This window comes from Tachyglossus aculeatus, chromosome X4 (genome assembly GCF_015852505.1).
Source record: "Tachyglossus aculeatus isolate mTacAcu1 chromosome X4, mTacAcu1.pri, whole genome shotgun sequence".
In the NCBI taxonomy this organism is placed as follows: Eukaryota; Metazoa; Chordata; class Mammalia; order Monotremata; family Tachyglossidae; genus Tachyglossus; species Tachyglossus aculeatus.
In genome coordinates, this window is record NC_052098.1 from 44,648,770 (window position 1) to 44,663,069 (window position 14,300).

A 14,300-nucleotide genomic window follows, 5' to 3' on the forward strand; every position below is an offset into this window, starting at 1 on the left:
TAATCAGCTTGAACACAGTCCCTGTCCCATATGCGGCTCACAGTCTTAGTCCCCATTTTACAGATGAGGTAAGTGAAGCACAAAGAAGTTAAGTGACTTACCCAAGGTCACACAGCAGGCATTAGAACCCAGGTCCTTCTGACTCCCAGGCCCGTGTCCTATCCACTAGTCCAGCTGCTTCCCTACCGATTCACTGCACCTCGATCACATCCAACTCACCGTTGACTCTCACCCACATCCTGCCTCTGGCCTGGAATGCCCTCCCTTTTCATATACTGGCAATTATTCTCCCCATCTTCAAAGCCTTATTGAAGGCACATCTCCTCCCAAAAGCCTTCCCTGACTAAACCCTCTATTACTTTTCTTCAACTCCCTTCTGTGTTGCCTTGATTTGGTCCCTTGGTTCATCCCCCCTCCCAGCCCCACAGCACTTATGTACATATCTGTAATTTATTTATTTATATTTATATTCATCTCCCCCTCTAGACCGTAAGCTCACTACGGGCAGGGAATGTGTCTGTTATATTGTTATATAGTACTATCCCAAGTGCTTGATACAGTGTTCTGCACACAGTAAGTGCTCAATGAATACGACTGACTGACTCACAAGTCAGGATGGGAGATGTATCATGGAACATAGTAAGCACTTAAATACCATGAAAATTATTCAGGCAGAGCTTCATATGATGCTACACACAGCATGCCTGGCATATTGCATACAGCACGATGTAATGACATCACACGATACGGAAGCAGGCAGTGAATATTTCCTCCACCAAATGTGTGAATCCAGCCCTGGATACAGAATGTCATTATGACAGGAGCTAGAGATATAATCAATCAGCACTGTACTAAGCACTTTGGAGAGTACAATATCAGAGTTGGTAGGCAGATATACACTGCTTACTTAAGCCTCCTAATAGTTACAGTAATAATTATGGTATTTGTTAAGTGCTTACTATGTGCCAGGCATTGTACTAAGCGCTGGGGTAGTTGTAAGGTAATTGGGTTGGACACAATCCCTGTCCCACATGGGGCTCATAGTTTTAATCCCCATTTTACAGATGAAGTAAATGAGGCACAGAGAAGTGAAGTGACTTGCCCAAGGTCACGCAGTAGACAAATGACAGAGCTGGGATTAGCACCCATGACCTTTTGACTCCTAGGCCCCTTCTCTAGCCACTGTGCCATCCAAGCAGTTGTCCTCTGTGTGGACTTGAACAGAAGCAACAGTAGCACTCATAGCTGTAGTCACTGCTTCTTCCACCCACCACCACCATACCATTGAAGCAGCGTGGCTCAGTGGAAAGAGCCCGGGTTTTGGAGTCAGAGGTCATGGGTTCGAATCCCAGCTCCACCTCATGTCTGCTGTGTGACCTTGGGCAAGTCACTTAACTTCTCTGAGCCTCAGTTACCTCATCTGTAAAATGAGTATTAAGACTGTGAGCCCCACGTGGGACAACTTGATCCCATTGTATCCCCCCAGTGCTTAGAACAGTGCTTTGCACATAGTAAGCACTTAACAAATGCCATCATTATTATTATCATTTATACCTGCCAGCTCAAGAAATTTCCCACCACAACGGACAGCTGGCTTCCACTTTACCATCATGGCATGGGTAAACAGGTGTGGGAGAGGAATGTGACTACACAATCTCCCTAGGCCAGAGTTAATATGAGGCTCAGGAAACACCTAGGTAGCCCTTACTGATTAAATGAAATCATTAGCCTTAAATATTAATAATAATAATGGCATTTATTAAGCACTTACTATGTGCAAAGCACTGTTCTAAGCACTGGGGAGGTTACAAGGTGATCAGGTTGTCCCATGGGGGGCTCACAGTCTTAATCCCCATTTTACAGATGAGGTAACTGAAGCACAGAGAAGTTAAGTGACTTGCCCAAAGTCACACAGCTGACAGTTGGCAGAACCGGGATTTGAACCCATGACCTCTGACTCCGAAGCCCGATATTACTTCAGGTTTCCTTCAATCTTTGCTTCTGTCATGTGCCATAGACAGATAATGGTGCTGCTTGCTCTGGTAAGGCTGTTTGCTTATTAGAAAGAGAAGGGTCAGGGAGAAATCTAACCAGGGAGAGGCCTGGTTAGCTCTGGGGCAGCGGTCATGCTTTGGGTGGCAGTCCTGACACCCAAAAGGATCACTGGTATCTTACTTTAGGCCAGGGAGATGGGACAGAACCCTCAGTCAGTGAAAGTAGCATTACTCAGAGGAAGTATAGTATTTTGAGAGTGATTTCAAGCACTTCACCAGCCTGAGGTTTACTCAGTTGATCCACTTTTAGGAGCGGACACCTAGGAATATCCTGTGTCTTTTTTAGTCTCACACGAGTGGACCCTGAGATTATCCCCATTGATTATCCCCATGTCCCCCTTAACTCTGAGATTCTACACCCTTCAGAGAGCCTGAGAAGTGTCCAGTCCTATTCCTTTATATCTGCCAGGTCAAAGCAGCATGGCCTATTAGAAGCAGCATGGCCCAGTGGATGGAACACAGGCCTGGAAGTCAGAAGGTCATGGGTTCTAATTCCAGCTATGCCACTTCTCTGCTGTGTGACCTTGGGAAAGTCACTTCACTTCTCTGTGTCTCATTGACCTCATCTGTAAAATGGGGATTAAGTCTGTGAGCCTTAGGTGGGACAGGGACTGTGTCCAACCCAATTATTTTGTATCTACTCCAGTGTTTAGTACAGTGCCCGGCACATAGTAAGCTCTTAACAAATGTCATTATTATTATCATCACACACCCCACCTTCAAAGCCCTCCAAAAATCACATCTCCTCCAAAAGGTCATCCCTGAACCCCCATTTTCCCTCCTCACCCTCCCTTCTGCATCACCTATGTCCTTGGATGTGTACCCCTTAAACACTTTGATATTCACCCCACCCCCAGCCCCACAGCACGGATGCATATATCCTCACACACTGCTAGTCCCCCTGTTGTCTTATGCTGTTGAGTCACGTCCAACCCATAGCAACACCATGGACACATCTCTTCCAGAATGCTCCACCTCCACCTGCAATTGTTCTGGTAGCATATCCATAGAGTTTTCTTGGTAAAAATACGGAAGCAGTTTACCATTGCCTCCTTTCGCACAGTAAACCTGAGTCTCCCACCTTGACTCTCTTCCATGTCACTGCTGTCCAGCACAGGTGAGTTTTGACTTGTAGCAAATTGCCTTCCACCTTCTAGCCACTGCCCACGCTAGGAATGGAATGGATATGCCTCTGCTTGACTCTCCCCCCAGTAGTCGAGACTGGTGGAGTACTGGAAACTCTCCAGGTGTGACCCTGAGAGGTGACTATTCCCCCTATCTGTAATTTATTTTAATGTCTGTCTCCCCTCTAGATTGCAATCTCCCTGTGGGCAGGGATGAAGTCTATCAATTCTAATAAACACAGTACAGTGCTCTGAACATAGTAAGCACTCAAATAGCATTGACTGATTGTACAACAGATCTCAACTCTGTTGTATTGTACCCTCCCAAGTGCTTAATACAGTGCCCTGCACATAATAAGCACTCAATAAATAGCATTGATTGATTGATTAATCTAAAACCGAATCTGTGATTAATCACCTTTCCCTACCCTGGAATTTATTCCAAGGGGTAGCCTCCCTGCAATGGCCTCTGTACCTCCCTGAAAGTAGCTTTTCTGTCTTTCTCTATGTCTAAAGGTCTTCCGCCTGGACAGTTCAACATCCTGTTCACAGCTTCTTGAGCACACTCCTAGGAGCCTCTATGATGGAGCCCCCAGAACACTTAGAATCCCAAGATGGCTGTTTTTCTTCTTTATCCTAGCTCATAGAATCCCTAGCCCTCTCTCTTTTTCCCAATTCCTCCCAACAACTGACTGTGGTCCTGCTGATGTCATCATGTGAGTGCACTCACCTATGCAAGTTTGCTTTACCTTTGGTAGGGGATGCTGAGGAGTAAGCAGTTTCCTGCTCTAGAAGCTTCTGGGCATTTCCCCCTTATCACTAGGTGAGGAGCAAGCCAAACTTGACCATCTCAGGAGGTAACAGTAGCCACTGCCATAACCACCTCTGAACCTTTGATGGGAGTTTTTGATATAGGTAAAACACACAACCTTGCCATGTCAGAAATTACTATGAGCATTGCGGTTTCTTGCTGACCTTTTTTATGATATTTGTTAAGCATTTACTATGTGCCAGACACGGTACTAAGCACTGGGGTAGATACAAGTTAATGAGCATTTGATTCATTCATTCATTCAATCATATTTATTAAGCACTTACTGTGTGCAGAACACTGTACTAAGTGCTTGGAAAGTACAATTCGGCAACAGAAAGAGACAATCCCTACCCAACAACAGGCTCACAGTATAGAAGGGAGAGACAGATCCATCACAGTCCACCAACAGTGCCTGCTGATGTTGAAGATAAGGGAAAGGACTTATACTCTTTTGTTGCCACTGAGCTCCACCATCCTCAGTGGAAAGAGCCTGGGCTTTGGAGTCAGGGGTCATGGGTTCAAATCCCAGCTCTGCCAATTGTCAGCTGTGTGACTTTGGGCAAGTCACTTCACTTCCCTGGGCCTCAGTGACCTCATCTGTAAAATGTGGATTAAGACTGTGAGCCCCCCATGGGACAACCTGATCACCTTGTAATCTCCCCAGTGCTTAGAACAGTGCTTTGCACATAGTAAGCACTTAATAAATAGGGAATAATAATAATAGGGAATAGGGAAATAGGGTATAATAGGGAAGCAGCATGGCTCATTGGAAAGAGCACGGGCTTTGGAGTCAGATGTCATGGGTTCAAATCCCGGCTTCACCACTTGTCAGCTGTGTGACTTTGGGCAAGTCACTTAACTTCTCTGGGCCTCAGTTACCTCATCTGGAAAATAGGGATTAAGACTGTGAGCCCCCCGTGGGACAACCTGATCATCTTGTAAACTCCCCAGTGCTTAGAACAGTGCTTTGCACATAGTAAGCACTTAATAAATAGGGAATAATAATAATAGGGAATAGGGAAATAGGGTATAATAGGGAAGCAGCATGGCTCATTGGAAAGAGCACGGGCTTTGGAGTCAGATGTCATGGGTTCAAATCCCGGCTTCACCACTTGTCAGCTGTGTGACTTTGGGCAAGTCACTTAACTTCTCTGGGCCTCAGTTACCTCATCTGGAAAATAGGGATTAAGACTGTGAGCCCCCCGTGGGACAACCTAATCATCTTGTAAACTCCCCAGCGCTTAGAACAGTGCTTTGCACACAGTAAGCACTTAATAAATGCCATTATTATTATTATAAATGTCATTATTATTATTATTATTGTTATCCACAGCTTCCTCTCCCCAGCAGTTCTGTCCCTGATGAGGTGCCAGGTGGCCCCTTTTTATCTCCCTCTTTCCTCTCTTCCCCCACTTCCTCTCCACCTTTCTCCCTCCCCAATTGCCTTTGTCTCTCTGTCTCTTTCACCCACCTCTTTTTTCCCCGCCTTGCCCTTTATTAAACCAATGCCACCTTTGAGGCCACACCCACTTTGGACTCCAGAGCATCTGGTCACATTAGGCTATGGGGACCTCAGTAGGAAACCCCCTCATCTCTCTGCATCAAACAGAAAATCCTGACCATTAGCCTAGACTGAATGCTCTTTGTTAGACTGTAAGCTTGTTGTGGGCAGGGAATGTGTCTACCAACTCTCATACTGTACTTTCCCAGGTTCTAAGTACAGTGCTCTGCACACAGGAAGCCATCAATAGGTACCATTGATTGACTGAATGAAGGCATTCCATAAGATCTCTCCCTCTTATAATAGTAGTGTGCTTATTCGGCCCTTGCTATTTGCCAAGCGCTGGAGTAGATACGAGTTAATCCAATCAGATACAGTCCCACATGGGGCTCACAATCTAAGGGAAAGGGGGAACAAGTACTAAATCTCTATTTTACAGAGGAAGAAACAAGCACAGAGAAGTTAAATGACTTGCTCAAGGTCACACAGCAAGCAAGTGATAGAGGGAGGATTAGAACCTAGGTTCTCTGACTCCCAAGCCAGTTCTCTTTCTACTTGACCACAAGTTTCTCAGGAAATGCTACTTCTACCCATTCTCTTCTACTACACTTCAGCTCACCCTCTCCATTACTCCTAGGGTCATCTTCCCATTGTACCATGTTCTCAGTTCTCCCACCTACAACCCCTGGCTCACTCCCTTCCTTGTAACTGGAATTCCCTCCCACTTCAAATCCACCACACCACAGCTCTCACAGTCTTCAAAGTCTTCCTGAAATCCCACCTGGTGGCCAAACTGCATCTTTTCTTCATGTGTTAGACTGTAAGCCCATTGTTGGGTAGGGACTGTCTCTAAATGTTGCCAAATTGTACTTTCCAAGTGCTTAGTACAGTGCTCTGCACACAAGTGCTCAATAAATACAATTGAATAAATGAATCAATATGTCCATTATCAAGTATCATTTTCCTGTAGTGATGGTGAGCTGCATTGTGCCACTACTCCATCCCTTTTGTTGGCAGCTTATGTGGGCCCAGGCCAGGGGAGTGTGTGGTACTTTGTACCACCCCACAAACCCCTGTCCAGCTGTAGCTCATTTGTTGCCACTATTCAAGGTCATCCCTGGCCACTGGGAATGTCTACTCACTCTGACTCTGCATTTCCCCCTGCTTCCTTGGAATAACAGCTCACCTTCCTGGTTAAAGGATTTTGTTTTTCATCTGTGGCTCTTCCCCATATTCTGATTTTGGTTTTCAGCTCTTCTGTTTATGCGGGTTGGCCTCCCCTAGGACTGTACTACTTGAACACTTCCTCCTATTTGTAAATTATTTTGTGTCTGTCCCTCGGGTAAATTGTTATGTCCCTCTGGGCAAGGATCACATTGTCTTGTAGTATACGCCCAAGAAAACACTTAGTATAGCCCTCTTTTAATAGTAGTCACTCAATAAATACTCTTGATTGATTGACTGGCGGACCTGAACTCTAGCCTACCCAGCTTTAATCAATCAGTGGCATGTACTGAACACCTAGTGAGTGCAGAGTAGTGTAGTAAGTGCCTGGGAGAGTACAACAAAAGAAAGACATATTTCCTGCCTTCAAGGAGATTACAGTAATGGGAGAAATGAGCAGGTAAAAATTCTTGACAAATGGGATCAGGAGGTAGAACAAGAATAGAAGAGGTATAAGTGTCAGGATTAGATAGCTAAATAAATAGCCGAATACACAAATGAATATACATCTAAGGTGATGGAGAGGTTGAAAATGTGTAAGTGCTAAAGGTAGCAGTTGGGTTGATGCAGCTAGGATATTGTAAATGAATCAGAGAAGCCTTTCTACAAGAGGTAGGATTTTAAGGAAGGCTTTGAAGATGGTGAGAGCTATGGTCTGGCAGATTTGATGACGGTAATTCGAAACCAAACTCTCTAGCTGGAAAAACCCAAAGGAGAAGTAAATTTAGACCATCTCAGGCTTGAAAACCACAATGCTTGACAATGCATGTTCACAAACTTTTAAGAAACTTAATAAATGCCAGTGAAGCGCACATAATTGTGAAGGGATTTATTTTTCATTAAATTCCTCTAGTCCAGGTGCTAATAGAAGAGTCTATAATAATATCTCCAAATTGTTCCAGTTGCTAAAATGCCAGTGTGGGAAAACAACATTATTTGCCTCCTCAGCCCTACACAAGAGGGGGCTGATGGTGAATGATTCTGGATTAATCCCCAGCTTCATGGCTGCATGTTGGAGCTCAGGAGATAGGAGTGAGAAAGTGTGAATTGGGCCAGCTCCAAATACTGCTATTGATATAATGCAGCTAACAGGGGCCTCCTGGCACTGTAAGAGTGGGGATTATGGTGGAGCATTGTGTTTATCAAAGGAAACCTTCATATGAACACCGAATTATGGAAAACTATGTAGTTATTTAGCCACTTTACTAGGAGGACAATATGAATCCTTGATCTCCGCAGCATTTCGAGAGTTTCACATTCATCCAGTAAAACTTTCTTATTGTAAATTCAGAAAACACAGTATTTTCTATGATCCATTACAATAGCAGTCACTAAAATGAAATGTAGTATTTGCAAAGAGGTCACTCAGTAAGAAAAACAAAGAGAACTCCAGGTTTTTCACCAAATCTCACATCACCAGCACGAGGGGACAACCCTTGAAGTGGGAGGGGTAGAACAAAAAAAAAAAAAAGAAGCACTTCTTCACCCGGTGAATGGCAAGCATAGGGAATTCATTCACTTTAATAATAATAATAATAATGGTATTTGTTAAGTGCTTACTATGTACCAAGCACTGTTCAAAGCACTGAGGGAGATACAAGGTAATCAGGTTGTCCCACGTGGGGCTCACAGTCAATCTCCATTTTACAGATGGGGTAACAAGTACAGAGAAGTTAAGTGACTTGCCCAAAGTCACACGGCAGACAAGTGGCGGAGCCAGGATTAGAAGTTGTATTGCTGAAAAATGTCAACTTCAAGAGAGATTTGGATAGATTCATGGATGAGGCCATGGTGTAGATAGAGCATGAGTCTGGGAGTCAGAAGGTCATGGGTTCTAATTCCAGCTCTGCCACTTGTCTTCTGTGTGACCTTGGGCAAATCACTTTACTTCCCTGTACCTCAGTTCCCTCATCTGCAAAATGGGGATTTGAGACTGTGAGTCCCCCTCTTAGTACAGTGCTCTGCACACAGTAAGGGCTTATTAAATACGATTGAATGAATGACAGGGACTGTATCCAACCCAATTTACTTGTATCTACCCCCAGTGCTTAGTTCAGTGTCTAGCTCATAGTAAGCACTGAAGTACCATAATTATTATTATTATGGGCTACTAGAGGGAAGCTTAGGGATGCTTAGATGATCAGATAGATGTCAGCACCCTATGCTACTGGGAGAGACAAAATATGGGGCCATTGATCTGAGCCTGTAAATGGCAGTGCTCATAATCTTAGGTCCTGAGGCTCTATCTCCTGTATTCAGGAGAGGGTTGGGTACTGAGAAGCACACCTATCACAAGTATCTCAGGGCAAAGATACAGTCCAAAGAAGGTACAAAATACCCTGGGATGACAGGAGAAGAATGAAATTCAGTCAGCAAATCAAACACTCCAGCTCTGAAGGGTTATTTCATGCACCGAAGGCCTGGGATTGTGCCAGAGGGAGGGAACACTGACACTCCCTGACCCCCCACCCCCTTAACACACTGGGGACCTGAGCCTGCAACAAGAGGAGAAACATCAACACCTCCCCCCTCCACACACACCCCTAAATCTCAAAATCACACCAAGAAGGCAGGACAACTACCTGAACCTAGGAACACACCAAAGAGAAAGCACATCAACCCAGTTGCTACTAACATGCTAGCCCACATTAGCTCATTTGCCCATTATCAGCTAATGACTTGCTAGCGCTCTCCTACTCAACTCTGGAGATCCCCCTCAGCTTGGAGCTGATCCCTGGATCCTCCAGGTTGACTGCTGCGGCTCCGAACTTTCTTTCGAGGACCTCCCCTTCCCTCCTCCCCATCCCCTCAGTTCTCTCCCTCTGGTCACCCTACCCCCACTCCTCTCACCCAGCACCCGCCAATCTTTCTCCCTGCACATTCAACTCCCTCAGCTCACTTCCATTCCTACCCCTTCTCCTGCACCACCCCACAACCTACAGCATCAACCAAGTGCAGCCTGTGTGATCCCACCTCCATCATGGGAAAACTTCCCTTCATCCTTGACCTGTTCCTGACCCAGTCACTGCTCCTCCTATTTCCAGAACCTGACTCTCCCCAGATGAAAGTCTCTTCTGACTCTCACTCCAAAGAGAGAGCATCATCTTCCCCTACTCCCCAAGGCTTACTGGGAAAGGGGGAGGGGTCGGCTTCTTTCTCGCTTCCCAATGCCACCTTGGCACCATCCCACCTCCTCCATCCCTCTCTTTCCCTTCAATCAATCAATCATATTTATTGAGTGCTTACTGTGTGCAGAGCACTGTACTAAGCACTTGGGAAGTACAAGTTGGAAAGTTGGCTTTCCCTTCCTTCAAAGCCCATATCATCCTCCTCTACCACCTGCTCCAGTTACTAGTCATAATCATCCCCTGTTCCCCAGGACCCTCCTGCAACTTTCTGAAGGATTTTGATCCCTTTCACACATTCCAGCTCTCTTTTTCAATCAATCAGTGATGTTTATTGAGTGCTATTATGTGCAGAGCACTGTAATAATAATAAAAATGGCATTTATTAAGCACTTACTATGTGCAAAGCACTGTTCTAAGCGTTGGGGAGGTCACAAGGTGATCGGGTGGTCCCACAGGGGGCTCACAGTCTTAATCCCCATTTTACAGAAGAGAGAACTGAGGCACAGAGAAGTTAAGTGACTCACCCAAAGTCACACAGCTGACAATTGGCGGAGCTGGGATTTGAACCCATGACCTCTGACTCCTAAGCCCGTGCTCTTTCCACTGAGCCACACTGCTTCTCTGTACTAAGCATCTGGGAGAATACAACAGAATTAGCAGATACATTACCTGCCCATAACTTGCTTACAGAAGCAGCATGGCTTAGTGGCAAGAGCACGGGCTTGGCAGTCAGAGGTCGTGGGTGCTAATCCTGCCTCCACCACTTGTCTGCTGTATGACCTTGGGCAAGCCACTTCACTTCTCTGTGCCTCAATTACCTCATCTGTAAAATGGGGATGAAGAACTCTAATCAACTCTGAAATTCCTCTATCTGACCACAACCAACTCACCAGCCACACACACAGTCCCACACACTCACTCCTCGCAAATCTGCCGTATTCCCCCACAGAGAACTCTGATCTTTCGATCTCCTCAAATTTTATTATTATCTCGTGTTGTACTCTCCCAAGTGCTTACTACTGTGCTCTGTACACAGTAAGTTCTCAATAAATATCACACATTGATTGATCGATTGATTGGCTCTCGACAGACCAAACCTAATATCAGGTTGAATAACTTGGCAGGCTCCCTGTGTTCCTTGAAAACCTTAATAAAATCTTCCCTATCCATCAGCTAACCTCAGAGTCAACCTAAGTGGAGAACGTTTTGTTGTTGCAAGGTAGAATTTGATTGAGGTGCTGCAGAAAGGGTTTCCTGAAAGATTATGTCCTCTTGTGGGTTTCCTTATTGGAACAGGATATGACCTGATGGATTGTTTCTGCACAGAGCTCTGGTAGCATCGCACAGTCCCTTTCATCCGGGTGCCTACCCTCTCTCGACTCTGATGTCTGTTCTGAGACTGTCCTAGGATGACAGAAGAGTGGAGGGGCAAGGCCACGGCCTAGAAAAGATTCAAATCTCTATGTCCATCAGGTGTACATCTTCACATCTGAGCCAGGCAGAAGAGGCAAGATGAGTGGTATCATTCCAGATCATGAGTCTTGTGTGTGCTCAGAGCAATCCCTGCCCGTTTCAACTTGGCCCTCGTTCTTAGATTTGTTCTGTGCAGAACTGACTCAAAACAGAAAAATTCCAGCAGAAAATTCCTTTCAAAGAATATGCCTGCCTGGTGGGGACAAAGCCATGAATCTGCTTGACAAAATAGTTTGCTTGAATTGGGGGCCAGAAGTAGAAACCAGGCTGGAAAAAGGATTCACAATATCACATGATTAATCCAGTCTCCTTTCCTGTCTCTTTCTAACAAATGTTTTTAAGAGCAGAGTCCTATAGAAGCACAGCATCAGGCTTTCTTCTTCAACTGGGCTCAATTTTTTTAAAATGGCATTTAAGTGTTAAGTGTTTACTATGTGCCAGGCACTGTGCTAACAGCTGGGTTAGATACAAGCTAATCAGGTTGGACACAGTCCAAGTCCCATGTGGGGCACACAGTTTTAATCCCCATTTTACAGGTGAGGTGACTGAGGCACAGAGAAGCAAAATGACTTGTCCAAGATCACACAGCAGGTTGAGTGGCAGAGCCAGGATTACAACCCAGGTCCTTCTGACTCCCAGGCCAGCGCTCCATCCACTAGGCCACACCACTTCTCTAGCCTTGTGTTTCACAATAAGGCATAATGCAGATCAGACTGGTATTGTTAGAGACACTAATATAACAGGAGAGAAATGGCAGATACAGAAAGAGGGAATAGATGAATAATATATAATATATGAATAAAACAATTTTCAGTGTGGTTTCTGCCTAGGAGGCTGGCTGGAGGGAATAGTTGTGTTCTGTTTAATCCAGGGCCAAGCCACGTGAGCCCATGTGCAAAGTCCTGATAAGGTGAATGAAAACATGTTTCCATGTCAACATTTTAGCAGTTGGAACTATTTTGAGTTAATATAAACTTTGATATTAACTCACTGACTTTGATGCTTTTCAAAGAAAAAACCCTAGCTCAATTTTAGAGACTTCATCAGAGTTAATTTTGACCCTTAGGCAGAGAAACCAAGAAGGTTGCCATCATGACAGTGTTGAGAATCATCTCTTGCTCTGGGTCTGGGGTGCCTATCATCATTTACCCTGGACTTGGTTAACTAGAAAAATAACCATACCACACTTCAGACAGGTCAACTTTGCAAATGCAAGTCAATTGGTAGAAGAACCAATCCTACCATGGTATTTACTGATCGCCCACTGAATACAGTGAACTGTACAATAGAGGGCAAAGACACAATTCCTACTCTCATAGAGCTCACAATTTAACAGAGGAGCTAGGCACACAATAATTTACAATTAGGTGGACTAAAGAGAATGGAAAGATGGATGGGTAAAGAGATACTTAAATAGAGTATGTAAAGCAATATGCAAGTAAGTGCTATCGGTAGCTGTGGGGACAAAAATGCAGATATGATTGTTGGGAGGATTAGTGGAAAGAGCACAGGCTTGGGAGTCAGAAGTGGTGGGTTCAAATCCTGGTTCTGCCACTAGTCAGCTGTGTGACTTCGGGCAAGTCACTTCACTTCTCTGTGCCTCAGTTACCTCATCTGTAAAATGGGGATTAAGAAAGTGAGCCCCGCTTGTGACAACCTGATTACCCTGTATCTACCTGAGCACTTAGAACAGTGCTTGGCACATAGTAAGCGCTTGACAAATATCATTATTATTATTATTGTTATATGATCTGGGCAGCAAAATATGAGGTGGTGGCATTTCAGAAGGGCTGAAAGGAGAAAGGGAGATAGGGAGAGCTGAGGTATAGCAGATTTCAAAGGGGAGGGAATTCCAAGCAGCTGGGAGGGTTCAAGCAAAGGACTAGAGGTGGGAGAAGTTTGCTTGGGAGGAGCATTGAGCATGAGCTGGAAAAGGGCAAAGAAGGGAGAAGGAGGGAGGTGAGAGAGACTTGAAGCCAATGGATAAGAGTTTTTGCTTGATGTAGAGGGAAATTGGTAGCCATTAGTTCAAGCTGTGAGATGACTGACATTTCCAAAAGGTAACCTGAATTGGGAGGTGATGTATAGATTTGAAGACGGGAGAATTTGGAGACAGGGAGATCACTGAGGAGGTTGACATGATAACCGAATCAGGAGCTAGCAAGAGCTCAAATCAAGATGTGGCAGTTTGGGTGTGAATGAAGGGGTGGTTGGGAGAAATGCCATGGAGCAATAGCTGCCAGGATTTAGCAACAGACTAAATGTGAGGGTCAAATGATGGCCAGTAGTCAAAGATGACCTCAAAATTGTGGACTTCTGAGGCAGAGAAGATGGCAATGTAGTCAAATAGAAGTGGGAACATGTGGGTTTAGAAGAGAATATGAAGAGTTCAGTTTTAGCTATGTTCAATTCACGCTGTCAGCAGGTCATCTATGTAAAGATATCTTGGAGATAAGAGTAAATGTGAGATTGTCAAGAAGGAGAGATTTTGGGGTTGGAGGGGTAAATTTGGCAATCATCTGCCTAGAGTTGGTAGCTAATGCTATGGGAGTGAATTAATAGTCTCTAAGCTCCTTGTGTGAAGAGAACATGTCTACCAACTCTGTTATATTGCACTCTCCCAAGTGCTTAGTAGAGTACTCTGCATGCAGTAAGTGCTCAATAAATATGACTGATTGAACTCCTGGAAGGAGGGCGTAAAGAAGGAGAAAAGTAAGAGGCCTGGGTCAGAAACTTGTGTAACATCCACAGAGATGAGAGATGGAGAAGAGTACTGAATGAAACAAAGAAGGAGCAGTCAGAGAGATAAGAGGAGAATCAAGAATGTCCCCATGTTGGTGAAACCAAGGAGAGATAACATTTACAGGTACAAGTAGAAGGAGAGGTGTCCAAGGTGATAGAGAAGCTGCATGGCTTAGTGGCAATAGCACGGGCTTGGGAGTCAGAGGATGTGGGTTCTAATCCCGGCTCTGCCATTTATCT

General features: G+C 44.8%; 1 non-coding gene across 1 annotated transcript; it reads right to left on the reverse strand.

The window, feature by feature from the left end:
• Positions 1–3,181: 3,181 nt before the first annotated feature.
• On the reverse strand, positions 3,182–3,319 carry LOC119948634. The gene has a single exon (XR_005457018.1). It is a non-coding gene; the product is annotated as a small nucleolar RNA SNORA7 (small nucleolar RNA).
• Between the last annotated feature and the right edge of the window lie 10,981 nt (positions 3,320–14,300).